This window comes from Sturnira hondurensis, unplaced genomic scaffold (assembly GCF_014824575.4).
Source record: "Sturnira hondurensis isolate 20B ecotype Veracruz unplaced genomic scaffold, ASM1482457v3 Scaffold0004136, whole genome shotgun sequence".
NCBI classification, from domain to species: Eukaryota; Metazoa; Chordata; class Mammalia; order Chiroptera; family Phyllostomidae; genus Sturnira; species Sturnira hondurensis.
Window position 1 is genome coordinate 30,750,739 of NW_028076767.1, and position 11,746 is coordinate 30,762,484.

Sequence of the window (11,746 nt, forward strand, 5' to 3'; positions counted from 1 at the left end):
TTCTCTCCCTCTCTCCTTCCCTCCCCCTATAAAGAAAAATAAATAAAATCTTTAAAAAAAAAGTATAAGGCAGAAATGAAGAAATGGGCAGGGGTGGGGGTAGTGGTGTTTACTGTTACTAGTGCTGCTATTTTTTTGCAAAGAGAATATTAAATGTCTTCAAATAGTTGTCAACATTCAACAATAGCAAGACTGCAAATACAAGTTCAGATTTCTGAATCCTCTGGGAAAATGGCAAGCTCTGCTTTCAAGGGGCCCACACTACAACCTGGTGACAGTGACCCGGACTGCACCGGGGTGGCTCCTTCCAGTGGGCATGTGCGCATTCCATTGCCACAGCCCCTTTCCGGCTGGCTTCACTTGATTATTTACCTGCTTGACCCCACAGGCTTTTGAGTTTATCACCCCTGAACTATGGGGACTCAGAGTGTATTAATTTCCTACAACTGCTGTAACCACATACCACGAACTAGGTAGTTTGGAACAAGAGGAACATGTTATCTCCTAGGTCTGGAGACCAGAAGTCTGAAAGCCAGGTGTCAGTGGGACCACACCCCCTTTGAAGGCAGTAGGGAAGAGCTGTTCCAGCCGGTCCCAGATTCTGGCAGCTCCTTGGACTGTCCCAGCCAGCTCCAACCTCCACATGGTGTTCGACCTGTGAGCGTGTCTGTATCCAAATTGCCCTCTTTTTGTAAAGACAACAGTTACTTAGATTAAGGACCCACCCTTCTCCAGTATGACCTCGTCTTAACTAACTACATCTGCAGTGACCCTATTTCCAAATAAGGTCACATTCTGAAGTACTTAAAGTTAGGACTTCAGCATATGAGTTTGGGGGGGGGGGGATTTAACCCATAACACTGAATTTCCCCCGGTTCTCTTTGGGAGAGAATCCACAGGTTTCAAGGTCACTTGAGACCCCAGGAAAATGCAAACTCAAGCCTACATCTCTCCAAGTGTTTGTAGGGGAAACACGTTCCCATGGAGAGTAATAGCATATGATCAGTGTTCCTCCAAAGCAGTTTTGAGGGTCCCTGATCAGCCTGTGGCTAAACCAGATGGGGAGAAATCTCCAGATGAAGCTGGTGAGGGAGAGTGGACAAACATAAGCGGCTTTTTTTCTAATAAAGTTGGAGCCCATACAAGCTTGTGCTGCAAATTACTTTCACTTGCCTTACTTTTCTCAGCTTCGTAGAATGGCCCATTGAGTCAAACCCAGAAAAGGCAAGAGATCCAGCCAAGGTCATGCAGAGAAATGGGGACAGCTGGACCCTCCTTGCTCCAAATCACAGTCCAGAATCATCACGTAATATGAATGAGCCCTGAAGTATGAATCTGGAAGGGAACTTTGGCAGGTCCATTCTAGGCAGACCCATAACTATGGCAATGTTTATCTGAAAAAATCCTCACTCCTCTGAGCTCAGCACCCAGCTGAACTGCCCAGCTGTGCCCTCTGCCACAATGCTGAGGTACTGTATCACCATGGTACGGTTTGGCCAGACCCACCAGCATCTGGTCTTTTATTGACTCCATATTTTTCTTTGGACTTTTTTCTTTATGTAAATAAATATCTTAAAAGGTATTTACATTAAGTCCTTACTTAATATTGTCAATAGGTTCTGTGACTTTAAGTGAAATGGCATATAACAAAACCAATTTTACCATAAGCTAGTTGATAGAAACAAGACTTAATTTACTATGACATTTCATTAATGTTATAACAAAATGACATCCAACAAAATGACATTATTCGAGGGCCTGCTATACCTAAATAGACATATTTTTAACGTTTAGAAATCATGTCACAGCTCCAAATAAAAAAGCAGTATCTCTCCCTTATTATGACTAGAAGGTATCTATAAAAGTACTCTAGAAACTAAGTAATGTCATTAAATTCTTGCTAGATGCTCTTGCCTATCTAAAAAATTTGAACATGAGACATGATTCTCTTTGTTAAAAAATAAAGATTAACAAGTGCTGGGGAGATGTTAAAAACTCTTCTTCAAGTTATCAGCAGGACTAATGAAGAACTGGAGATGGACTAACGCTCTCTTTGTGTGATCCAGGGCTTTTCCCAGGTGACCGTGGGTACACCCATGGTATTCCATCCTCTCTTGAGGGAACATCGACACGTTGAAAGAAAACTGGAGGAAAATATCACTACTGCCACGAAGTCACTTCTCTATATAAGTCAGAAGTTGGTGTGTAACAAACACCCCAAAGCTCAGTGGCTTAAAACAACACTTATTACTGTAGCTCATGCAGCTTTAGATCAGCCAGAACCCTGTTGACCTTGGCTGGGCTCCACCAGGCGACTGGGGGTTGGGCGGGGCTTTGCACAGGGCTGGGCTTGGCCAGGGCACAGCAGCTGCCAGCAGTGGTGCGTGTTTCTCACTTTGCTCCTGTCGGAGCCCAGACACATTCTTCTCGTGTTAATGGCAAAAGCTCAAGACAGCAGACAGAAACGTGAAAAAGGCTTCGTAATGTGTAGGCATGGTGTCATTTCTGCCTCATTTTATTGGCCAAAACAACTCGCATGGCTAAGTCACCTCTTTTCTGGGAGAAAATTGCAAAGGGCGTAGACACTGGAAGAGGTGAGAAATTGAGACCAATCTCTTGCTCTTTACAAATTTCCCCATTTGTAAAATAATGACTTTGGGCTACATCAGAGCTTTCCAGCCCTTCACCCCGAGGAACTCTTTATTTCTCTTCTACAGGTTCCAAATTCTGAAAGCTTTTGATGTCCTAAGCAAATTGCATTTATTAAGGTACAATTTCTTTCAGGAAATAGTACCATCTTCTGGGACCTCAGTTTTGAAATCTTGGGATTAGATATCCTCTAAGTATCTAACATTCCAGATTTCCAAGTCTCTAGAAATCTATTAAGCAGTTATTCTAGCATTAGATGCTTTGAAAACACCTGTATTCGGGAATTTAGTACTTTTGTTATATACTTCCAGGACTCAACAACTAGTCAGTGTAACTATATTTCTAAAGAACCTGTGTTTATATTTCTATGATTCTTTGGATTTGTTTCCAAGAGCTAAAGACCTTATATTTGAGCACATCTTACAATATTAGCAAGGAACTTTTCACTTTACTTTTTATACTCTTTGTGCTATTTTCTCATGCAGGATAAAGTCTGTTTTAGTGAAAGTTCCATGTGCACTTGAAACAAATGTACCTCATGCTGTTGTGGGGTAGAGTATTCTATGTACGTCAGTTAGATAGTCGTTTGAAGGTATTGTTCAGTTTCATACCCTTACTGATTTTATGTCTACTAATTCTATTGATTACTGAGAGAAGAGTATCGAAGGCTTCAGCAATAATTGTGGATTTGTCTATTTCATCTTTCAGTTTTTTCAGTTTGCTTCTTGTATTTTAAAGTGGGGTTAGGTTAATAAACACTTTGGGATTGTTTTGTCTTCTTAATGAATAGACTCACATATTATTTAATGTTTCTCTTTCTCTATGGTAAATTTCTTGGCCCTGAAATTCACTTTGGAACTAATATAGTCACTGATGAATGTGGCTTTCTTATGATTAGTAGTTGTGTGATATATCATTTTTCATCCTTTTAAGTTTTTAAGAGATGGTATTTATTTATTTATTTATTTGAGAGATGGGGAGGGAGGAAGAGAGGGTGAGAAACACTGATGTGAGAGAGAAACATTGATCTGTTGCCCCTCGTATGCTGCCCTGACCGGGAATTAAACTGGTGACATTTCGGTTTGCGGGACGACGCCCAACCCACTGAGCCACACCAGTCACAGCTCATCCTTTCAATATTTACCTGCCTACATCATCATATCTAAACTGGATTTTCTGTGGACAGCAAACAGTTGGGTTATTCTTAAAAGTCCATTTTGACTATTTCTGACTTTTGATTGGTATGTTTAGACCATTTACATTTAATGTATATTATGATATGATTGGATTTAAGTCTACCATTTTATTCTTTTTCTCCCCCCCCTCTTTTTTTGTTGTTATTTGGGCATGTTTTGGCGTTCCATTTTAATTTACCTGTTGTGTTTTTTACCGTATCTCTTGGCATAGTTATGTTTAGAAGCTTCTCTATTGATTACAGTATACATGCTGAACCTGTGGGAATCCATTTAGAATCAATATTTTACCACTTCAAGTGAAATTCAGAAACCTTACCATCATACAGGTCTGCTTACCCCCCTCCTTTATGTTACAGTTGTCTTTTATATTTACATAAATTAAAGTTTTCAACAGATGGTGTCCAGAGTTTCACTTTTAGTTGTCAAAATATTTTTAAGATCCCCCAAAATGATCCTTTATTTTTACTAAGACATTTACCATTTTATAATCCACTGTTACCATTTCTGTTGCTCTTCTTCTATTCCTGATCTTCCAAACTCCCTACCATTCTCCTATGTTTGAAGAACTTCCTGTAGCAAGTCTCTTAAGGCAAGTTTACTGGCTATGAATTCTCTTAGTTTCCTTTCACCAAAAGATGTCTTTCTTTCACCTTCATTCCCGAAGTTTATTTCTGCTAAGTATAGAATTCTGGGTTGACCATTTTTTTTCCAGCACTTTGAATACAGTGTTTTACTTCCTTGTTATCTCCATGGCTCCTGATGTAAAATCTGCAGCCAAAATGCAGTGGAATTGTGTTATAGGGGATGTCATATAGTTAATAAAAGTAGTATGTTATTTTCTTGATTTTATATTTTTATTTGTTAGTTTTTTAAGATTTGTGATTTATTTTTGTTCTCTTCCTTCATTCTAAATAAATATTTATATTCACATCTAAATGTGTATTCACATGGTTTTTTCCTTTTTCTTAAAGAGGGTCACCCCAAATGGTGTAAGCTCTAGACCTCACACAAACCAGATCAAGCCCTGCTTCCACTCTCCAGCTTTGCCCTTCATCCTCTCATGGAGATGTCAAGGTGAAGAAAGAAAGGTATTGGCTGACTCCCAGCCAGGTTCCTCCTTCTTGGCACAGTACATCGCTGAAAAATTCTGCAGGACAGTTGCCTGGGCAGCAGATTGCCTCCCATAGATTCCCACAGGTCAGAGAATCAAGGTGAGCCAGGCACCTGAAGGGGGTGCAGGCAGGACACCAAAAGCCAACGGTACTAACTGGAAATCGTAATCAGGCGGGCACACCAGGAACATACCATGGCTGCAGGACTAGATGCATACCGTGGAGGACTGGATGCTTCCGTCCGTCCTGAGATTATGTGAGCCCCTCGGGATTTAGACATAACCCAGCAGGAAAAAAGAATATCACACTGACTGAGCTGTCAGCCTCGGTCGCTACTCCTCCTCACCTGTCCCACCTCTGCCTAGCCATCCAGGTCTCCCTGCTGTTTCTCCCACAATAGGCAAAGCACACTCCAGCCCAGCCTCAGGGCCTTTGCACTTCCTGTTCCTTCACCCAGATGCATCCTTCTTCCCTGGGACTTCAGGGGCCTCATTCCCTCACATTTTCTAAGTATCTGCATTAAAGTTGCCTCACGGGACCCATCCTTGGACAACCCTGGATGAAATAACACTCCTCCATCATCACAACATGTTTTTCTCTACTGCTTGATTTTTCATCAGATCTCTTATCACCACTTAAGACATTCTATCATATATTTGTTTATTTGTTTTTCATCTGTCTCTTCCACTGGAATGCAAATTACACTCCATATTCACAAAGATTTGTATCTGACATGTCAAGGTTATACTTTTACCACATAGAAAAAAGAAAACACCTAGTACTTAGAGGCCCTTGATATAAACATTGATTGAGTGAATTAACTAAATAATCAAGCCTCAGCTACCTGTATAAATGGAAGCTAATAAATAAGTTTATATTAGGACAACTAAAATATATTTGCACCTGGCCTATCTATGCTTGGTGCTTGGGTTGATTTTTAAGAGTCTTGCGGAGGGTAAAATTCTATAATCTGCCCTGTATCGGTTTCAAAGTTTCTATTAACACTGGGATTCTCGGTGTCTGTGTCAAGGATCATAGACAACTTGGCCTTCGTGGCTCTGGACAGCTCACCCTGACATAGAAAGCTGGATCTTAATGACTCCAAGATGCACGGGATAAGCCGAGGGCACCCAGCTTCATTTCACACAACAGTTCCAGCTTGGAGGGATAATTGGAAAGATTATCACCAGGAAATTGTTTACAGGACAAGCAAGCTCCAGACACAGCCACCGCCACCCCCATCCTTGCCTGGTTTTAATTTCATATAAGTGCCTTTCTGAGCAGGCACAAGGGTAGACCCTGCATAGTTTGGTGGGTTTATGTAGCTCCAGGGACAAGAAAGGGGTACCCACAGAGATCAGGGATGTCTAGGCCATCGTGAAGCACTGGGTGCCCCTGAGGCTACAGGATGGTTCTAGGTGGCAGGGCCAGCACGCCCTCATGTCCAAGGGGACCAGGCAGATGACCTAAACAAGTGAAGATGGACAGATGGAGGCCAAGGCAGACAGGACATTCATGTCCCTTCTCAAGTGGGCAGCTCCGACCAATTTTTGCCAAACAGGGATACCACTGTAGCCAGACTTTCTGATTTCTCGTTAAAAGCCAGAAATCCAAATTTGTATGCAAAATTTGCCAGTTTTAAATATTGGCAACAGAATCAAAAAATTCTAAAGCCCTATTTTCTCATTAATATTTCCATGTAACAAACCACTCCAAATGTAGTGACGTAAAGCAACCATTTATTATGCCCATGGAGTCTCTGTGTCAGAAGTCTGGACGGGGCACAGTGGAGACAGCTTGACTCTCCTCCACAGAGTCTGGGACTTCAGCTGGAAGGGCTCAAATGACCGGGGCTAGACTCATCTGGAGGCTTCTCTGCTCACATATCTGGTGCCTGGGCTGGGATGACTCAAAGTCTGGGCTCAGCTGGGACTGTCCACTGGAGCGCCTACATGCAGCTTCTCCATGTGACCCCGGCTGCTCACACCACGCAGCTGGTTTCTGAGACAGAATCCCCAGAGACCAACACTGCGTATCCAGAGAGGGAACACTCCGGGTGGCCTTCCGTGGTTTACTAGTTAGTCTCATAGAGTAACTGTCACCATCCTCTACTGGTCAAAGTATACACAGACCCACCAAGATTTCAGGGAAGGGGTACACAGTCCCCGCCTCTTGGTGGGAGGAGTCCCAAAGAGTTTACAGCCATTTATAAAAACACCATTCCCCCTGCGACCACGCCAAACAGGTCGGCGGGCTGCATTTGGCCGGAACGCTGCTGGCGGCATCCCGATGGGCAGAAGTGAGTGACGACCCAGCTCACACAGGGAAGTGAAGACTAGCACTGACACATCCAGAGCAGAGGTATGTGTGTGGAGCCAAGCGCAGAGGGGCGTGTGCCTGGGAGGACTTCCTCAGAACACACCGCCAAGTAGGATCGCTGGTCCAGACCTCCATCCACGCACCACCACGGTGCCGGCTCGCCGCCATCCTTTCTCCTGTCCACAGACTTAGGTCTGTCCCAAGCCACAGCCTGACCCCAGAATACATCCTCAGCATGACTGAGGCATCCACTTCCTCACGGACCCAGAGCCCCAACCACCTTCCCCTCTTCCTCCCCCCTAGGAGGATCTTTCTTAAGTTCTTGGACATGGAAGGCTGAGCCCACGCGTTTTCTGCAGTCTGACGTAAGTGCCTCTGGCGGGCCCAGTGCTCCAGGAGGGAAATGCCTTCCCTGCTGATCACCCTCTCAAAGGCGATCCCAAGGGGACTGCACAGAGAAGGGTGTGCAAGGGACAAGTGAGCCCAGACCATGGGAGGCATCGTACTCTTGGCCTCTTTATAGCTGTTCTTTTACATAACACTCACAATGACCTTGTGAAGCAATATTTTCCATTTAAGAGTTCCATTTAAGAATAAACTGGGTTTCACAGAAAGTACATAACTTGCCCAGAGTTGCTCAGGCAAGTGGGTGTGTTCATACCAGGCAGAACCATGGAATTGGCTCTGGCCAATATATGTGTGGGAGGCAGGAGCTCAGCCTGCTTAGGGTGGAGGAGGTGGGTTAGGGAGGAATGAGGTGGACCAGTGGGGCTCAGACTGTGAACAGATTTTCAAGGCCCACAAAGAATCCTTAATTTGATGAGTCAAGCGATAGGGAGCCATTCAAGGTTCTTGAGCTGAGGGGGTGACTACTATTAAGGCCAGTGATGATGCAAGCAATTCCTTACGGGGTGTCTTATTTTGCAGATCTTCTTTTCCATGCATTTCCTCATTTGATTCCCACCCAATGTAATTAGGCTTCCTGTTTGCCATCTAAGCAAAGAGTCCCAGAAGTTAACAACATGCCAGAAGTACTACTGGCAAAGCCAAACAGGAATGCATGCCTGTCTCCCCAGCTCGTTCAGCAGTGAGGGGCAGTGGGGACTGCCTGATACTTGACATCTCCCATTCTGGCCACCTAGCATCACTACCCCCACCAGTCTTTTCCTTTTGGCATCTCTCCCTCCCACCTCTAACTCTACTATGATTCTAGTGGGGCTTTCAGTGATGTGCTCCTATAAGGGGTGGGCACAAGACTAGGCTGACCAATCAGAGTTCTTCTCAGGGATTAACTCAAATGCTAGAGGAGAGATAGTCTCCGTGTTTTCTCTAGGGCTGCCAACTGTGAGTATCACGTACACCTAGGGCCTCTGGCAACCATCTTTACTGTTATACAGAGAATGCCTCCTTGAGAATGGAGCCAACAGAGACAACAGCTGGGCTGAGAGACAGAGGAGACTGCCCCAATGAGAGCCACCCCCCCGCCTCCCCCCCACCCCCTCACTACCAACCCCCCCCCCCCGGCTTCAGTCATATCTTGCCTCTCAATTGTGAGAGCCAATTCTGACGTTTCTCCCACTTGCACCTGACGCAGCCCTGACACACAGATTTAGGAGCTACTGATGCACTTCAAGCTTTAGAACCACAGGGCTAAGAAGACCACATTGGTTCCTTCCCCTGGACCAGCTATTAGCTTAGAAAGACATTGGACAACATTCTGGACAGAGATGTGAAGGGGATCTGTAGGCAGGGGGCTTCTGGGAGATGTCTACATTCTCAGTCAGCCACAGGGCGAAAGACTGTACCCATGAGGGTGGTTTTGGTCACAAGCAAAAGAAAACCCAGTTAACAGTGTCTTAAATATTAAATAAATAGTAGTTTTATCCTTCTCACTTTCGAAAATTGTAGAGGCAGGCAGTGGCCAGCATTGCTTTGATGGCTCAGCAATGTCTGTGACTCCCTTGGTCCTTCCCTCCAAACACAGGGTGACTGGAACAGACCAGGTGTCACATCAGATTCCACAAGGAAGAAGTGGGGAAGACAGCTGCAAGGAATCTCTGCCCCTCTTACTGAGGGAAGTAGAGGCTTCCGCGTAGGTCTCATGGGCCAGAATTGGCCACATGGGCACCTCTGGCAGCAGCAAGGGAAGCTGGGAAAGTGGGTATTTCGTTTTTCCAAGCCTTGGTTTTCCCAAGGCAGGCAAAGAAGGTTGGGATGATGCAGGGGGAGCGAATCCAGTGTTTTCTCAGTGAGTTGAGTTCTAGCTACTCATGGCTGAAAAGCTTCCTGACGGGAAGTGTTACCTGCTTCTTCCTCAGTAGTTGGAGGATTAATAAAATGGTTCAGGACTCAGACTGAGGGTTGATATGCAAATTAAATGAGACTCCATCACAGCTGATACGGATTTCTCCAACGTGTCTGTCCATTTCTTTTATCTTACCATTTGCTTTTCACAGAATCGTTCCTCCTGGAATATCAGAAGGGTGGGCCCTCAGAATATACCACAAGATGTGAACAGAGTAGAGAAGTTATGATTCTGAAGTGAGAAAGGCCCAGGGCTCATTGCTGGTCTGTCACTTCCATGCTGTGTGACTTTGGGCAAGTGGCTGCACCTCTCTGAGCCTCAGTTTCTTCATTTATGAATCTGGAGCTGATGAGTGCCCTTATCTCCCCCCAGAGAGGTTATGAGGATGAATGAAGTCAACCATACAAGGCAATGAGCTCAGTGCCTAATATGAAGGTAGGAGCTCAGTGAACTGGCACCTATTAGCATTGTTATTATCAGTTATGTTAGCACAAGCCTGCTGTTGTGGAGTTGAGGAGGCTGCTGTTCAGATGTCATGGCGTGAAAAATTAGAGGGCAGGGTTCTTATTACACCTGCCTTCACAAAATGCAAAACGAAATTCTCATTAGCTGGCACATCAGTCATTTCCATGTAAGTGAGCCCTCATCATAAGCATAATGTGGCACCCTTGAGTGTCGGGGAAGATACCTTCCCCCTTAGCTCCTTTATCAGAAGCTCAAGCCTAGTGGAGGAGGGTAGGTCAGTGACCGCTCCCCCTCCCAAGATGGATGGAGGTGGGTGCACTCCGGGCTGCTCTCCACACTTCCTGACATTTGTGGTTTAATCAAGTCCCATTAATCCCTCCCAATTTCAAAGCCTGACACAGGAACCACAGACTCCCACGGCCTCTGACGGGAATCGTGTGGCTGAAGCCAAGGGGGACTCTTTGAAAGGTAATTAGTGTCCTTTGAATCTAGGGCTCTTTGATTTTGCTTCCTGACTTTAAACAGTCACAGGAGATTTTGTGGCGGGGGAAACATAAAGACAGCAGCAGAGGGCCCTTACTGGGACCTCTGCTGCTGCCTCTCCAGCCGGGGCCTGAGAGAGAACACTTCGGGACGTGTTCAAGGGTGGGGGAATTGTTGAGTTGGACCGGAGGCCATTCATTCATTCTAGCTGACGTGCTGTACGCCAGGCATCAAGGCTAAGAGCATTGGGTGTATAGTTTTCATTGACTATTCAATCAGTCATTCATCTCTGTGCCAGACACTGAACTAGCCTCGGGGCTGTCAGCTTATTGTTTGGTGGAAGAAGTAGACAATAAACAAGTAAATAAATAAAAAGAATTGCTGTTGAGAATAAAGCACTAACAACTCATTAAACTGGGTGTTCGTTCAAAGAAGAAGGGAGGGAACATCCTTACAGCCGGTAGTTAGGGAAAGCCGCTCTTAGGAAAGGACAGCACCAGTGGACACCCTGATATACACAAGCCAGTTATTTAATACTGAGTTTTTCCTGGTTGCCATGTCAACCCACAGATCTTTACCAGCTCTGTTTAAGGAAAGCTTAGGGAAGCTCTGTTAAGGACAGGAGTCAATCAAGGCTATGCAATACTGTCATAACAACTCTGACTTAAACCAAAGGTGGATTTCTGCTCAGCATGTCTAACATGGCTTGGCTGCGACTCTGCTCACACCAGGGTTCAGGTACTGTAGCCGAGGGAAGAGGGAATTCCGGAGAGCCTGACCCTGCTGCTAAATGTCCCAGCCTGAAAGGGACATGTGTTACTTGTACCCCACCAACTACTGACCAGCTGTTGTCACATAGCCCCAACCCAACCATGAGGGGACAAAGTAGCATCCCATGTTTTACCCCCAGGAGAACCAGATGTGTTTGGCGAATAGTGTTAAGGAAGACCTCAGGGGGTAACTGGACTAAGCCTTGCAGCAGAGAAGCAGGACATGTGGACTGTAGACAGAAGAAGCAGCGGGTACAAAGGCACAGAGGGCAAAACTAGTCTGGAGTGTTCAGGTAGGCAGAGTGCCAGCAGGGCTGGAAGTAGAGCTGGAAAGGTAGTCATTAAACCCTCAGTGATAGGTACTATTTTTTTTAAAGATTTTATTTATTCATCTTCAGAGGGGAAGGGAAGGAGAGAGGGAGAGAAACATCAATGCATGGCTGCCCC